The sequence below is a fragment of the Lemur catta genome, chromosome 1 (assembly GCF_020740605.2).
Source record: "Lemur catta isolate mLemCat1 chromosome 1, mLemCat1.pri, whole genome shotgun sequence".
Lineage (NCBI taxonomy): Eukaryota > Metazoa > Chordata > Mammalia > Primates > Lemuridae > Lemur > Lemur catta.
This window is the reverse complement of record NC_059128.1, coordinates 37748636-37765679: the sequence shown is the minus strand read 5'-3', so window position 1 is coordinate 37765679 and position 17044 is coordinate 37748636. Positions and strand designations below refer to the sequence as shown.

Sequence of the window (17044 nt, the reverse complement as noted above, 5' to 3'; positions counted from 1 at the left end):
CCCGCGCCCGGCGGAGTAGAGGTCAAGTATAGAGGCACGACCGCAGGGGGGCCCGTGCGGTCCACAGCTCTGCCTCTAAACGACCACCGTGAACACAGTGAGGCTGGAAGGCGGGGAGGGGGCGGGTCCCGGCGGGGGCGGGGCCGGGGGCGGGGCCGGAGGGGCCGAGCGGTATGCCGGGAGGTGTAGTTCCGAGAGCGCCGGCAGTGAGGCCGTCTCGACTACGCTTAGTAGGTCGGGACTACAACTCCCAGGGGTCAGCGGGCCCGGCCGGAGGGTCCATGCGCAGTGGGCGCCACATTGTATCCTATCAGGCGAGGAGAGGGTGATGTCACCTGCGAGTTGGTAACCTACGAGCGGCTGTGAAGGAAACTGTTTAACCGGATCCCATTGTACCCAGCGCGCAGAGCCGCCTTTCCAGCATGCAGGGGCTGCTCAGGTAAGGGGACACGCCGCCTCGCCCGCCGCACTCATTCATTAAGTGGCACCGCGCGGTGGCGCGGGGGTGGGCGTGCTGCTCCGGGTCGGGCGCTGCGTTCGCGGCGTGTCCTCCCGCCGCCTCCCCGGAGCTCCCGGGCCAGTAGGTAAATATTAAACCCGTCCTTCAGGTTGGGTCTGGGTGGGAACGGGATGCAGACAGCTCCCGGCTGCCAAGCTGGGGATGAGAAAATGGCTGCAGCGCAGCGCAGAGCGAGGCGAGCCCAGAGGAAGGCGCCCCCGAGGACGAGGGTCCCTCCCTCCTTTCTTTCTCAGGCTCTCGGACGGCCGGGAGCCGGCCGGGTACCACTGGCCGCTTTGCGGCGGGCTCCCCGCGGCTGGGGCTGCGGGCTCTGCGGCAGCGTCCGGGAGCTCCTGGCCCGGCGCCTCGGAGAGCGAGAATCCCGAGGCGGGCTTGCTGGACACGGAGGTGGCGACAGGCAGGGAGGGACCCGTGTGCCCCTCCGCTCCCGAGCAGAACCTCCGCCACCCCGACACCCTCACTTCAAGCCCCATTCGAAAGGGGCAGGGTGACTGATTCAGGCAAAGTTGGAGTTAAATATGTGACGGGAGAGGAGGGAAATCGGGCGTTGCGAAGGGAGCGCGGGGTGTTGGCGGACAGCGGCGAGGGGAGGCTGCGCCGCCTGCGGACCCGGTGCGAGGCGCCGCAGAGCGTTCCTGCCAGCTGTCCCTCTCCGGGGAGCGCATCTCAGTCCCCCGCGATCGCTCCCTCGGCGAAGAGCACCTGGGCTGGGGCGCAGCGCCTGCCCCGGAGCCCTGGGCCAGGAGGAGGTAGGAGGGTTGGGGGTGTTGGATAAGCTAATGATAAGGCTCGCTGTGGGGCAGGATGGCTGGATAATCGGTTTATCCAGCTGGTGCCGAAAGCCAGCTGCTTGCAATCGGCTTGCCCCCTGACTGGAGACGTGCGCGAGGCCCAGAACTCTGACGTCCCCTGGATTTCCTTTCCCTTGCCGTAGTACCGTCATTCGTTCGTTGATTCATTCATCAAACCCTGCTAAGGTCTCTTCTCAAGTTGCTCACAGCCTGGTTTTGGAGTGTTCTGTCTCTTGCCTCGTAAAATATTTTTGTGGGTTCAGGAATAGAGTGCTGCACTCCATTCCCCTCTCCCCCACCTCCATCCTCAGGAGAACATCAAGAGCAAACGCCGCCCGTGACCGTTTTGCTCTCATTGAGCTGGTAGTTTCTTGAGATTTGAGCAACACCCCGTGAATTGAAGCGGAGTTTGCCTGCAAGATGAATCCCGTTGCCATGGCGACCTGCCTTCGGAATCTTAACTGCTGCCACTGCTGTTTCGATTCGATGTGGCTCTGCGGGCAGCTGGGAGGGCGTGGCCAGTGGGTGTGGTCAAATGCTTGCCCTGGGCCCAGCTGCTCTTCCTCCTAGCCCCTTTCACTGCCCCGGGACTCTCCCCATTCTCTTGTAAATAGCTTGGACACAGTTCTTAGACCCCTTTCCCTGTGGCGTGCCATACCTCATCTCTCCACCTTGCTCCCTGAAGCTAATTATTTGGCGCCTTTTTCCTGAGGCAAGTCTGAAAATTACAACTTGAAAGATCTTTTTCGCCTTTCAGGCTAGCCGGATCCTTTTCCCAATAAAGCAGCTTATGGTGTTGAAGGCAGCTTTCTCAAAGGAGGGTGCTCTCCCCTATTCTGCATACAGGGAGCTCCCTGGTCACCAGTAAAGATCCTTAATTTGCCCTAGGTACAGCTGACTGGAAGTGATTAGGGAGAATTAATAACTGAAGTTGAATTTTGGAAGTCAACTCTCATCCCTTGTGGTTCTCATAAAATCTAAATGGTGGCCTAGAGGGTGCAGATCCTTGAGAGTGAAGCACTCTGACTCTGTCACTGCTGGCTACTCCACTCTGGGGTTAACCCTTTACCTCCCAGGACCTCGGTGTCCTCATTGGTAACACGAGGAGAGGGGTATAAATAGAGGGTTTCCTAAAGTTGATTCTAGGTATAAAATCTTGTGATTCAAGACTTGGACATTCTCTTTTTTTCTTCTTCTTCTTCTTTCTCAATGTCATCTGAAGATGAGGGTTTAAACCCAGCTTCTGACTCTGTGGCATTGTGTTAATAGCTCAGCCTTACTTGTATGGCAAAATAGCCTGGTTCTTCATGGCAACCCATCAAAGTAGACAAGGCAATATTACTGTTTATAATACTGTTTATGTTACCGCTCTCCCAGTATATGAACTCTTCTAATTAATACTTTAGTCTTAGGATTGTTTAGGTTTTGCCCTACAGATTCTTGATGAGTGCAGTTATTTGTAACTTAACTGCATTAAGTATAGTTGAATTATACAAATATTTTGTTTCTACTCTGCTTGCATTTTATACCAAAGTGCATTATCACAGAAGTTGCAGTTTTGGGGGGCAATGTGTATACATTGAGTGTCTATGAATGTGCATTCATGTATAAGTAAATGCTTGGGGAAGCTGTGTGCCAGGTGTTTGACACTCATCATCTTGTTTTAAGTAGGTGACTACATCTCAATGAGGAAACAGGATCAGTTGTCACTTACTCTTTGTTTTTGTCTTAGAACTTATCATTAAATAAAAATTTTCTTCATTTATCTGTTTGTCTCCCCTACTAGATTATAAGCTCCTTGAAGGCAGGGTCTTTGTCTTGTCTTTTTCTGTCTCCCCAGCATTTAGAGCAATTTGTCCATTTGTGGGTCTTTAATAAATATTTGTTGAATGAATATTAAGTAATAGAGCCATGATTAGAGATCTAAGGTCTGTATTCTTTCCGCTGATAGTTTTGTCATCCATTTTAATATTTCCCTTTGCTTTCTGTGAAGCATTTTCTTTTCAGCATAACCCAGAAGTCCTGTCTGACATTAAAGGCCTTCTGTGCATTTGAAATATAGAGATGTATTTTGTAATTATTTGCTTTTAAAATACATTCACTCACATAGACCATTTTTTTCTAGTTATAATTTTTTATTATCCCAAACCAGGCATTTCTAGATTTCTCTCAGTTGTACTATCCTTGTCCCAGTTAACTTTCCCAGGAGATGTGTGACAGATGAATAGGAAGAGAGACCAAGGCTCTCTAGAGGCTTTTGCGAGGCCACCAGTGGCTTCCAGAAGAGCTGGGAAACAATAATCCCCTCACCTGAGGTAGAGTTGTTCTGTGAACAGGATCAGTTGTCCCAGGCTGGCTGATGTGAAAGAACATTTGTCCAATGTTTGTAACATTCTATTATCCAGTAGTTGGATTCTGTGGGTTTTCAGAAGTATAAATTATCGAGGAGGTGCGATAGTGGAGAGGGTGTGGTGGGTCGCATCTTTGGGTGGTACTTACAGGAGTTCAGTGAATAGGTGCTAAGGAATTTGAATCCTGGCTTTCTTGTTTAGCAGACACATTCTAGGTGTTAAGAATGTGTGTGTATCTGTGTAGTTTTATTGACCTACTTTGTTTTAAAGGCTGCTTTAGTGTTGATACTATAGTCCTCAGAACAATAAGATGTTTACAAACAGAACAGTTAAGATTGAAAGTGTTTCATTTTTGTAAATATTTTGGGGATGGTATGGAGTATAAAGAGAATCTTGAGGTTTTCTGTGAAAACACTGAAAGTTATAGCTGTTAGATCAGAGGAAATAAGCTTTTCCAACAAAGCTTGGTACCATTGAGTGCCTTAGGTGTTTGGTTCAGGAAATAATCACAAAGCTTGTAACTGCTGTGGGGCTCATGGCTTCCAGCCATGGTCTGGTATTTCCAAGTGTTAAGTCTATCCTTATACCTCTGGAAACAAAGCAAGATGGCCACCTTATGTTAGCAAACTTGTTTTCTTTCTAGAGGGGACACCAATCAAAATGAAAATTCTTCTATTTTCTTTTGCAGTTTTTCCTCTTTGGATGAGGAATGTGGACTACTGTCACTTATTTTGGTATTGCAATGTCTAACTTGGTAATGGAGGAAATCTCCTAAGTGAACATCTATCTTAAATACTCATAACATCCATTCTTAGTGGTTTCCCTGAGACCTCAAAGTTGAGAGGCAACTGATTGCACTGGTACTGTTTAAGAAATTGGAAAAAACAAAACAAACAAAAAAAGAAATTAGTACCGAGGGCAGGTTCTGTATGTGGCTTGGGTGTAATGTCTAGTTGGGCTGATCAGGCTGGGACAAGTTGGGGTGGAGGATACCTCTCTTGAAGATACATTCACTTAGCAAGTGTACTGTCTTTTATGTAGATTGTGTTATTTGGAGTGGCTGAGGCTGCTGACAGAGACCAGAATTAAAGGATGGATCTAAAATAACCCCACTTCCTCCAAGCTTTACACCTGGTTAGTGCCCCCACTGAAAGAGGAACAGACATGAAGATGAGATGCAAGTTGATTTTGGTGACCTACATTCCACTCCAGCAGACTCCTTTTGCAGCCAAAGGAAAAAAAGTGTTACCTTTTAATTTTTTAGCATCCTTTTCACGGTTCTCGAAGCAGAGAACAGAGCATTTCAGGGAGAGTTTGTATTCATAGCACACGAGTTTGCATTCATAGAACATGTATCTAAAAATGGGCTAAATGTTAAATCTTAGGAGCATAGCCAACAAGTGCACAGAGCCTCCCCCCAGTCTCCACACCCAGTTCATCTGGAGTTACCAAATACACACTCGGCTTTGGTGAGCTTATTTTCCTTGTTGATGTTGAAGCGCTCCTGGGTCTTTCCCCTCTCTGTGACTTTCTGCAGTAATGGCTGCCCTCATCTGGCATGTGCACCCTTCTGAGTGTCTAAATTCTCCTTGTGCTTTTAGATCCAGCTCAGATGTCATAGCTTCCAGGAAGCCTCCCCTGCCTGTCCCTCAGCTTTCACACCGCCCCCTTCTTCCTTAGAGCCCCAGCCTGACCACACAACACTTACAGCTAATGGGATACTAATAGAGCATGGGAGGTGCTTACATCATGCCAAGTCCTTTCTAATACTTTACACAGGCTACATCACTGACTCCTCACAACAACTATATAAAGTGGGTACTTCTATCATTATTTTACAAATGAGGAAACTGAGGCATGGAGAAGTTAAGGAACTTGGCTAGCTCAGGTTACATGACCTGTAAGTGGCAGATTAGGTTAGGGACCCAGGCAATCTAGTTCTTTGCACACCACACCGTTGCCTGGCTTCTGATTTTCTTGCATGTTATTCGTTTCTTTCCAACTTGAGTTGGGGGAATCACAGCTTCCTTTGCATCTCTTAATTCTGAGACAGTGTTGGGTCAGTGAGTCCTGGGTTGATTGAGAGTAAAATTGCTTTTACTGGATTTCTGGAACAGAAATGGTTAGGTGAGATTAAAAATGTTGCATTTGAGTATTTGAATAACAAAACGTTTGAGCTCTCCCCTTTTTGCTATGGGAATGATAGGCAAATTATTTGAAAAAGGAAATGCTCTTATATCTCTAAATCTATTTAGAGCCTGTCCAGCATTGGCCCCTATTTGTTAAGTGAGATAACTTTTTGGTAGGTTGAATCCCTCATCTGATAAAAGATCTTCTCACCCAGAACAGGGCCACAGAAGCCTGCATTGAGAGTTAAGAGGGCCCATAATTTCTCAGCTTCCCCTTTCCCTGTTGTCTTTTAACATAAATTGTGAAAGCTCATTTGAGAAAATGAAAACTTGAGCAATAGTCAAACATGTAATATAACATTGGATGTCATTAGATATTAAAATAAGCTCCCCCCCCCCCAGAAGAAAGACTTGTATTTGTTTTTACAGTGGAGCAAATTTGGTGCCAAATAACAATTGCAATTCTTTTAAGCCATAGCCACTATTGTGAATTTAATGTGGAAAACTAGGGAAGCAAGTTCAATTTCCAATGTAGCTGGTGTGATATCCTGACTTACAATAGATCTTTTCCTTTTGGCTTAAAACTGTATATTGTGCTACTTTTGACAATATTAATGAAGACAATTGACTAAAACACAAGGAAATAATAGGAAAGCTATGCCCTAACAGCATATTGCCAGGAAGGGAAAATGAAAACAAGAGGCTTGTTAGCCATTATCTACTCAAACATAATATGCATTCAACAGATATTAATTCAGAAGCTTTATTTTCTTAATTACTCATCTTGTTACACTTCTAAGTATGTCATTCACCTTTGGTAATACCTGAGCTCATTTTGTTCTATAAATTGCACCAGGATTGGAGTTGAAGTTTACCTGTATTTTGCCAGGCACACAATTAAGGTCACCTATTAAACTGGTCTTTGCCCTTTTTATTTCTAAAAAAAATACTTGCAGTGCATTTGAAAAATGTTGCCCATCTGATGAACTTTCTGAATAGACTTACAAGAGTAGATAGCCCAGATCTTAGCTTTGAGCATTGTTGGGATAATACAGATGTCCATCTTTTATTTTCTGAGATGAGTTCTTATATTCTGGCTTGTTGGCTAAGTTCAGTTTGTTAGTGATGTACGAACCAGGTTGAGAGCGTGGGTTAGCTTTGCCTTGTTTTGGAGCCACAAACTGCACCTGTAACCCTAGTCAGCTCTTTTTTTTTTTTTTTTTTTAACTCATGCTCTTGGCCACAAACGGGAGTAGACAGTATGTTGTGGATATATCAGTACACAGCTGTCACAGCAAAAGAAGATGCCATATAAGTTCTGCATATTTGCATCCAAGAAAAAAAGTGAAGGATGGTGGCCAATGTCTTTTACCAGATGAGATGGATTGTTCATATGTGCCTACGCTTAAATTTGTATTTGTTTCATAGGGATTTAGTAAAACCAAGTAGTGTTATGTCTAGACGTGAGTTAAGTTAGAATCTGCAGTTCCGTAACAAAAGAGTTAGACTAGGGGTCCTTCTAAATCCCGAGCATTTACTACAAAACTTATTGCAAGAAGTGAAGAAAATAAAATGGACAACTTAAACCATTTGAAGGACCTTGCTGCATTCTCTACTCATGCAGGGTAGTGAAATTGTGGGTACAGAAAAAGTCATACAGTTCTGTTCAAGGCAATCAATTAGAATTTTTTAAAAAATGCAGCTACAGTTAACCAAATATTAGTGGCTGTTGTTTGATTTAGGATGATGGTGGCAAAAGCAACAAGAATAACGTTTCTGTTTTGTTTCCCCATCAATCGTGTTTGCATTAGAGGTACTTTGCTCAGCTCTCAGTGGTAATATGAACTAAAAGTCAGAGAGGATCTGGAATGAATGCTGGAATTGAAGCCTGTGGCTGACACTGACTGCAGCATGTTTTGAGAAGGTTAAATGAACAGGCCTGCTGTTATATTTTTGTATTTTAAAAATCAAGAACAGAGATTGGATTGCACTAGAAGAACTCTATGACCCATTTAGGGCTTGAGATTCTGTGAGTAGGTGACACTTCTAACTACTAGTTAACTAGTTCTAGGAAGTGTGGCAAGAAACTGCCTTGCCTAGGACATTTTCTGTTAAGGGGTTGATTAAAAAATTTTAATTTTAAATTTAACCCAATTTCTTTTCAGGCTGTGGCTGAAGTTACCTTTCTTCCATATCTCACCTTTCCCTGGATTGTAATTTGCCAGTTCTGCTCTCATGGCCTCTCTGGCAAGGTGAGCTGGCTGTCCCCAGTCTGCCAAGGTGTGTGTCACGAGAGCCTCAATCACCGACCTTAAGAAGCAACACATCGTCACCCTTAACCCTCTAACTTAGAATATGGAGCTGTGAGGCAGCAGGGAGAGGATAGCTCACATTGTAATTCTCCCCAACTCAGGTTGTTTTTCTGACGGAGCAAGTTGAGGGAAGTAGGTGGAGAAAGGACAGAGGGAGTTACTGGGTTTCACTTATCACTTGTTTCCCTCTGGATCGCCTTTGTTTATGCTGTCTCTTCAGGCCAGGAATTCCGCTAACAGAAAGCACACATACTCACAAGAATTCACATCGGGGGCTTCCTTCTTCTTGTGTTTCCATTTGCTGATTTGGCTTTCTTCTCTACAGCCTGATCTGAAAGGAGGGCTGGAGATATTTAACCTGCTTTTAGTGCTTCTGTGATGTGGAAAAGAGATCTTCAAACTGTGACTTGGGGGGAACATGTTAATGATTTTTCTGATGGGGAAAGAGGATAATACTAAGTAGGTTTAATTTAGTCTATGTATATCTATTTCGTCATGAATATTTGACACCTTGAATGAAAAAATCTCCTTACCTTTTGGTTGGTGCTTTGCAATTGCACAGAGGGGGAAAAAACAAACCAATTGATTTAGGCTCAGATTTGGGTAATCATGGTAATTCCTTTAAAATTCCTGGGCCTCTGTTTCCTCATCTGTTAAACATAGAATAAGCTGTTTTCTGGGTAAAAACTTTGAATTTTTGTGACAACAGTATCCTTTTAAAATAATGACCTCATTTACATGACATTGTGGTAATATTGATGTATCATGCGCTGGGTTTCCCTAAAATGGAGATCAGTGAAGGGGAACTCTATTTTTTCACCTCTAGAGTTTCCAACCTTGGCCCCTGCCTTGGCACAATGTACCTGAGACCATGTTCTTGGCTACAGCTAAACCACCAAGATCTGATCCCTAGTATATTTTTAACTGAACAGCTCAGGAATTTCCATAGGATGTAAGAGGTGAAGCTAGACAGTGTCTTGTGGTGATCATCTAGTTCTGTTTAAGTCGACCATCACTTTAAACCAGAGTTGGACCACCAGGGGTCCACAGGGTGAATGTAGCCAGCCGTCATGTTTTGTTTGGCCAGCATAGTATAATTTTTAAAAATGGAATGATATTTAGTGAGCCTTTATACTGCTTTGTCACAGACCTTACCACATCCTACTGCCTAATGCATAGCCATTTGGCTTATGTGATATTTCTTTGACTCCTTGGCCCTTGAAGGCATTGAGTTTGTGATTCCTATTTTAAACTGAATTAAATTGGGATGAGAGTCTCTTCAAAGGTTTATCTAGCAGCGGGATGGCAAATGACCCATTTTTGTGCTGTACTCCAGGGTTTCCCAACCTCAGCACTACTGAAATTTGGAACCAGATCGATCTTTGCTGTAAGGAAGGCTGCGCTGCACACTGTAGGATGTTTAGCTGCGTGCCTGGCCTCTACCCACGAGATGCCAGTAGCACCCCTTCCTCCAGTTGTGACAACCAAAAATGTCCCCAGACATTGCCAAATGCCCCCTAGGGGCAAAATAATCCTGGTTGAGAGCCATTTGACAGATTTTGGATAGCCTGAAGACTTTAAACATTGAACTGGGCTTGGCTATTTAGGGATAAATTGGAATTCATCTGGGAAACCGAGCTACCCTGCTGTTTTTATTTATTTGGGCAGTTGGTTAGAGCAAAGTAAAGGTCAGTGGATTGGACCCTATGGGGTCACTTCTCCATTCTTCCATGACCACAGCCTGGGAGGCCAGCCACATTTTAAGGACATGTATTTGGTCACAACGGGAGACTTTGTGAGATGCTGATGCTGGGCCAGGGTAGGCCCACCAGACCTGGTGGGTAAACAGCTTTGAAGCCCATGGCCTGTGTTGGTAGGTCAGTAATGTTATCTGTGGATAAGGCAGATGAAGCTTTGAGGGAAAGGAAAGGCCAGCTCTGTCATTATTGTCCAAGGGCAAAATGCTTTAGGGGGGAAAAAAAAGTCTCAGCCTTTAAAAATGACAGCAATGTGGGAAGAGCTCTGAAAAGGATTAACAGAGTGATAGTCCTTTTTTTTTTCCTTCCCCAAACAAGAATGTTTTTAAAACTAGACTCTAAAACATGGGCTTTGCTAACGCTTGCCTTGCCTTTCAGAAAAACATTGATATTAATAAGATTGTCAGGGTACAAAGTGAAAATGTTGTAAGATTTTAATTAACCAACCCAACCTCCTTTCTTGAGCAACTAATGCAAAGCTGAGGGTTGGGGAAGCATACGGTTTCAGTTAAAACGTAAAGCAAAGTTCCTTCTCAGAGGGATAGGTGAGACTGCCAAGGGAACCCCACACCTCTTCTACTGTGTCTGGTCTTACAGTTCTCCACCTTGGATGGGCGTCAGAATTTTCCATGGTGAACTTAAAAAATGGAGATGATCAGGGGTGCTGATTTAGTAGATCTGGGGTTGGGGCCTGACCTGATCTCCCCGATTCTCAAAGCTCCCCAGGTAATTCTGACATTCAGCCAGAACTGAAAACAAGTGAGAAGAGCAAAAGATCTTGGGTTTGGGAAATGTGGTTATAGTTGCAGATGTGTGCTGGGGCTGCCTGCCTCGCTGATTACATGCACAGCTTTGCTTTTGTAAATTTCACATCCATTTTTGTGTGAATATTTTTTTACTGTTTTAGAATTTTGAGTTTGTGAAATGGAAAGGTCTTTTACATGTTATATAGTGTGCACTACTGGATACACTGAACCTCATGCTTCTAATAATCTTGAAGCTTTCTGATATTTTGGCAGGTTTAACTCTAAACCTGTGGAGAATTCAATTTGTAGTTTAACTTATTGTTTAAAAGAAAAGGAAACAGAAGCCACCTGATCACAAATGGTCAACAAATAAGCATCCTTGAGATAAAAAGTGGGTGAGAGAGTAGCAATAAATGCTCTTCCTAGCTTTTATTCTAGAAAAGGATCTAAAGAAGTCTGGAAGGGATCTGGGTTATTTCAAACTCTGTGAGCTTCCCATCAGACTCTCCTCTGGCTTCATAAACATGGGGTAGGTGTGTTTGTTGCAAGTTTCCTTCCTTAGCCTATGCTGTGTGCCAGCGCTGCATCGCCATGGAGGACCTTGTCTTTGGCCCAGAGTTGTAATGAACAAATGGGAGTTGGGGGTGGGGAATAGAATAAAGTGGCTTTTTTTTTTTTAAAGATAGAATTTCAGATCCAGACTTCTAGCAAGCATAACAGAGGCAAGGAAATGACTAATTTTTAGGGGAAAATATATTGGGCATTTTATGGACTTTCCTACAAGCCTTGGAAGAAACACCTTAAAACATCATTCATTTATTCATTTGTCATGAGAAACTTTTTTCAATGTTGGGTGTGAACATTTCAGAATGTTTTATGTTCTTAGAGAAATCTTCAGTTTTTTCCTTTGTAACACAGAATTTTTTTTTTTTTTTTTTTTTTTTTAAAGAAATGAGGTCTTCCTATGTGGTCTAGGCTGGTCTTGAACTTCTGGCCTCAAGCAGTCCTCCTGCCTCAGCCTTCCAAAGTGCTGAGATTACAGGTGTGAGCCACCACACCTGGCCAGAAGTTTTTTTTTTACTTAAGTATTAATAAAACTCAGATTATCCTGTCTTTAGCTCCTGAAATAAACAGATTATCTTGTTCAAGAGGTGGAGAGTCTCCCCCAATGAAAGGCTCTCTGCTTTCACTGGCAGTTGATTTCATGTTTTGCTGATTTGGAGCATGTCCATCTTTTCAAAGCAATGTTTACAACATCAGTTATAGTAATCAATACTCTATAATCCCAAATCAGTTTTTTCAATATTTGTTATGCCTGTGGTTAAATCTTTTACCCTCATTTATTTGCTTTCCTAAACGTTGATTTTGAGTCTTGGATGGCCAAGGTTTTCTACTACTAGGGAAATTTGTTAGCATGACATAGTGTTGTAGAAAGAAAGACAGTCTTTTTTAAAAGACAGAATATGAGGTTTCTTTTGGCAGTGGTGAAAATGTTCTAAAGTAGTAGTAATCTTATATAGTTTGTGATTATACTAAAACCCATCAAACTGTACATTTTGTATGGATAGATTTTATGGTATATGAAGTATATTTCAATAAATCTATTATTTTAAAAAACATATTAAAAAGAATAAGACCTAGTAGAACCTTAGAAACAGATTTTTAGGCCTTAGGGATAATATTACTTACTTTTCCTTTTGCTATCTTCATGTACATCTCAATTTTTCTTCTAATTAAAGAGATGTTTAATATTGACAATAGTTGTGATAATTCCTTAATATTGATGGACCATCTGAAGTATGGAAAGCTTTGTTAAAAAGAAATTTTTGTTGTAATGAAATCTGGCCCATATTTTTCTCATACCGCCTAATTATGAGCTAGGGTATTAAAAGATAAAAAGCTTTGTTCCATTTTATAGCTGCTATGATGGTAAGCTAAGGTTTTGGAGATGCATTTGGTTTAGTCACAATTTGCTTTAAACTTGTTCGATTTGATTATTTTGCAGGATGTTTCTGCTCTAGAAGTCTTTATATTGTAAAAAGCATTCAAGTATGAACTCTGGTCTCTAAAGCTGTGTGTTGGATGAGAAATATTTCATTTATCAGGGATTAGATAGCTCAAGTTTTCTCAAATTTGGATTTATGATCCTCTAGAAACACTGTATTAAAAGTCAAATTGCTGAATGTTTAGATACTCACTTGGTGCCAATGGGATCATAAACCCATGCTCAAAGGTAGGCCTTGAGATGCTGTGGTGCTAGTTGATTATAAGTTGCTTATCCAGGCATATTAGTTTTATTGTTGCATAATAAATTACCACAAACTTAGTGGCTTAAAACTATGCCAGGTCAGAAGCCTGGACATGCTGTGGCTACACTCTCTGCCCATGGTCTTAGCAGGCGAAATCCAGATGTCAGCCAAGGCTGCAGTTCTCATCTGGGTGGCAGGGGCTTCTGAGCTCACTGGTTGTTGGCAGAATTTGTTTCCTTGTAACTCTAGGACTGAGGATTGCTAGCTATGGGCAAGGGACTGCTTTCGTTTCCTAGAGGTCACCCACATTCTGTGCCATGTGGCCCACATTGGCAATTCACGGTGTGGATGTTTGCTTTCTCCCACACTAGCTGGAGTACCTCTCTCTGACTTCCTTTTCTGCAGTCAGCCAGAGAAATGGCTGATATGAAAGGATTCACCTGATCTCCCTTTGACCATATGAAGTATTAATAACGTAATCACAGAAGTGATATCTCATCATAGTCACTGGTTCCACCTGCATTTAAAGGGGGGTGGAATTATACAAGGGGAAAGGTATTGGGACATCACTTAAAGTTCTACGTGTCATACCAGGCAACACACATTATGGGCATTATACTGTTGACGATTATTAAAATGAAAACACAAAATCCAAAAATCATCAGAATAGATGGTACCTCACAATGCTTCAGGACCCACTCTGTCTTCCTAAAATGCTTCCCTCTCAGACTTATTGCTTCCAATTGCTACCTTTTTTTATTTCAAGTGGAGTGAAAATGAAGATTTTTTTTTAAAGAAGTTTTACTATTGAAAATTTTCTACACACATACACATATGCAGAGACTAATATAACTTATGTGAGAATCCTCCCTGTACCCACTGCTTCCCCAATTATCAGTTCATGACTGAGTTTTCATATCCACCCTCAACCCCTTTCCCTAAACTCTGGGATTACTTTAAAGCAAGTTTCAGACATCATATAATAGCAGCTGTAAATATTTCAGTATTTTAGTATATATCTATGAAAAACTAGGATGCTTTAAAAACACAAGTAAAAGGCCATTGTCATATCTAAAATAATATCTAAATGTATATTCTTTAAAACCACGAAATATCTATTGAGTCTTACAGTTCCCTCTTTTATTAAAGTTTGTTCAACTGAGGATTCAAATAAGGTTTGTATAAAGTAGTTTTATATACCCCTTAAACCTCTCTAAATCTGCAGTATTTTTGCTTGCAACTTGTGAAAGAAAACTCAGTTATTTGTCCTGTAGAATTTCCCACAGTCTGGAACTCATGGTACAGCATGTTTCTCTGTTTCCTCTATTTCCTGTAAATTAGTTATAACAATTGATGTCTTATACTATCTGGTCACTAGAAGTAGAAAAGCTATTTGGTACACAGTGTGTTTTGGCATCATTTACTAGATCCACGTGTATGTAGGTATTTCAAGAAGTGTATACATTTAGGAGTAAAGCAAATGTGTCAGGTTTTTTCAGATTCCTATTATTAAGAGCAATCTAAGTGTTATATACAGTGTATTAATTAGTTCAGTTAAAATTCTTACAGAAAACATGTAACATGGATACATTAAGTGATGTTTGGATTTGTTGAGATCTTTAAGCTAAGTGTTTTTATTGAATCAGATTTTCAGTTTTTTAAAAGGAAAAAAAAAATTCTTAAAGGAGAAAGGCATTTTCAATTTTGAGTTTTGGAAAATGACCAGATTTTAAAAATTGAGGTCATGAAATACTTGCTTTTTTACAGCGGGCCTTTGCTAGTTATTTTCTTAATATATCTATAGGCTCTCTAAGGACACATCCTTTGTCCTTAAAGAACATGGTATGCTATATTTAAAAACCTCACCGTTGGAATCTTCCATTTTAAAAAATGTAATACTTTATATTGTTTTAAGAGAATAATTTTACGTGATTGCCACTGAAGGAAAATAGAAGAGGTTATTTAATTTAAATTTTATTTTAGAGGAAAAGATAGCCTTGGATTGAGATAAGTAAGAACATAAAAACTTAGAGGATGGCAAACTTTTTCTGTGAAGGGCCAGATAGTAAGTATTTTGGGCTTTGTAGGCCACGTTGTCCCTGCCAGCTATTTAACTCTGCCATTGTAGTGTGAAAGTAGCTGTAGACAATATATAAACAAATGGATATGGCCATAAATAAAATTTTGGTAAAAGTTGATTTACAAAACAGGTAGTGGGCTGGATTTAAATCAGAGTTGTTTGCAGAACCCTTGCCTGAGAACACTCTGGTCTCACTGTAGAAAAATAACAATGGTTGCTTTGTGACTACTTGAAATTATGTTTCTCATATATAAACAATGTTTCATATGTAATAATTGTGAGCATTTAAGAGTAGGGGCTTTAATGAAAACATTATATATACTTTAAACAACATTTACTTTATTAACACATAAAATGTAATCAATAATTCAAAAGAAAAACACCTTTTAGACTAATTTAGCTTGAAGAGTGCCCAAGAGTGTGTGCACCTGTGCAGGCCACACCTGCAAGGGCCTGAAAAAGACAGAGACAGGAGAGGGGAAGACAGAGACTTGATTTGAACCAAAAAGTGTTCTAAACTATGTGAAAATGGAGAACCTTTCTCAGCCACTCTTGATGTATGTAAGATTGGGTAATTCACTTATCTTTCTGTGGTTCAGGTATCTCACCTATGAAATGAGATATACTGACACTTATTCTACTCTTACTACCATATATATTTTTAAATTAATAGAAGAGAGCCACCTTCTAGAATGTGTGATGTTAACTGCAGAAACTCATTAGAAGCAAACTACTTTGAAGGAGACTAGTAAGAAATATTGGAAATGAAGTCTCATTTCCTAAATGTTTGACAAATCAGTTTGTATTATTTTCAGCTACATGTAGCACAAACTACTGTAGTAGACTTAGGAGTGAAAGTAGAATCTTGACTGGGTTTGTTTTGTTGAATTAGTAGAACTTATTTACCATAGCTTACATTTGTTTTAAAACATAATTTGGTTAATTATTTAATTAGTCCCTCTCCTTCATTTTTATTAGTGTCATGCCCTGTATACAGAAACTGATCAATTTGTTAGATAGCTGATGCTAAAGAATAATTTTCAAAGAGTTTAAAAATAAGATTCTCAAAATTATAAAATAAACACATGCCAAAAATTTTATTTAACTCACTAATTAATGGGGAACCAGTAAGATGTTAAGGCCCATTCACAGGAGAATTTGAACAGATATATATGTCTGTCTGTCTGTCATTTATCCACAATCAGAAATGCTGAAATAAACTTGTTATTGTATGTATATAACATGGGTTAGTATTCTCAAGGGCCATCAAATGTAATGTTTGGTCATCTTTTCTACAGCCGTGTAAAGTAATTGTATCACTACCAGACAAAATTCATTTGCTTTGCTATGGACAAGAGCCATTATTACATCACTGTGTGGTTTTTGCAAGTTAATTCCTACCCCTACAAAACTGTGAAATAGTCTGAACCAGTAGGTTTTCAAACTTTTCAGTTTTTTAGGACCCTTTCACCCTATTAAGAATTGAAGATCCCAAACAGACTTGAGTAATGTACTTATCATAGTAGAAATTAGAATTGACAGACTTTAAAACTAATGTATGTATTATATTAGAAATTAGAGTTAAGAAACTTTAAAATATTAATTCATTTAAAGCATATTAAGAACAAAAGCTATTTCATGTTATCCTGTGAGTGATGACTTCATCATGGGGATTGAAGCTTCTGGAAAATTCTACGGTATACTTGTTGACAAAATGAAAGTGAAAATTGTAAATAGCATCTTAATGTTATTATGGAATTAGTTTTGAACTCACAAACACACTGAAAAGCTCTGTGGTTCTCCAGGGCTCCCCGAATCACACTTTGAGAACCACTGGCCTAATTAAAAACAAAAAACTCAAAGATACTCCCTGGAGGGCCTGTTAGACCACAAATAGAAGTCCATTGAGAGGATACCTAGTAATCTCTTTTGCCCACTTCTAAATGTTGGGTTTTTTCCTGACAGTAGTCCCTTCTCTGAGAAATGTTGTCCTGTCCAGCATGGGAAATTTTCAAGGACATTCTGAAACTATTAAGTCAGAAACCTATTTTATTTTTGGTTATAATACTAATAATACAGGCTCACTGGGGGAAAAATGAAGAAAATAGG

At 40.9% G+C, this 17044-nt stretch overlaps 1 protein-coding gene across 1 annotated transcript in view; it reads left to right on the top strand.

Annotated features, from left to right (window-relative positions):
* Positions 1-281: 281 nt before the first annotated feature.
* DAAM1 (dishevelled associated activator of morphogenesis 1) overlaps positions 282-17044 on the top strand; it is a 163338-nt gene continuing 146575 nt past the window's right edge. Inside the window, exon 1 of the mRNA XM_045566390.1 lies at positions 282-439. The gene's annotated coding sequence lies outside the window, so the exon portion shown is untranslated. The remainder of the gene's footprint in view (positions 440-17044) is intronic.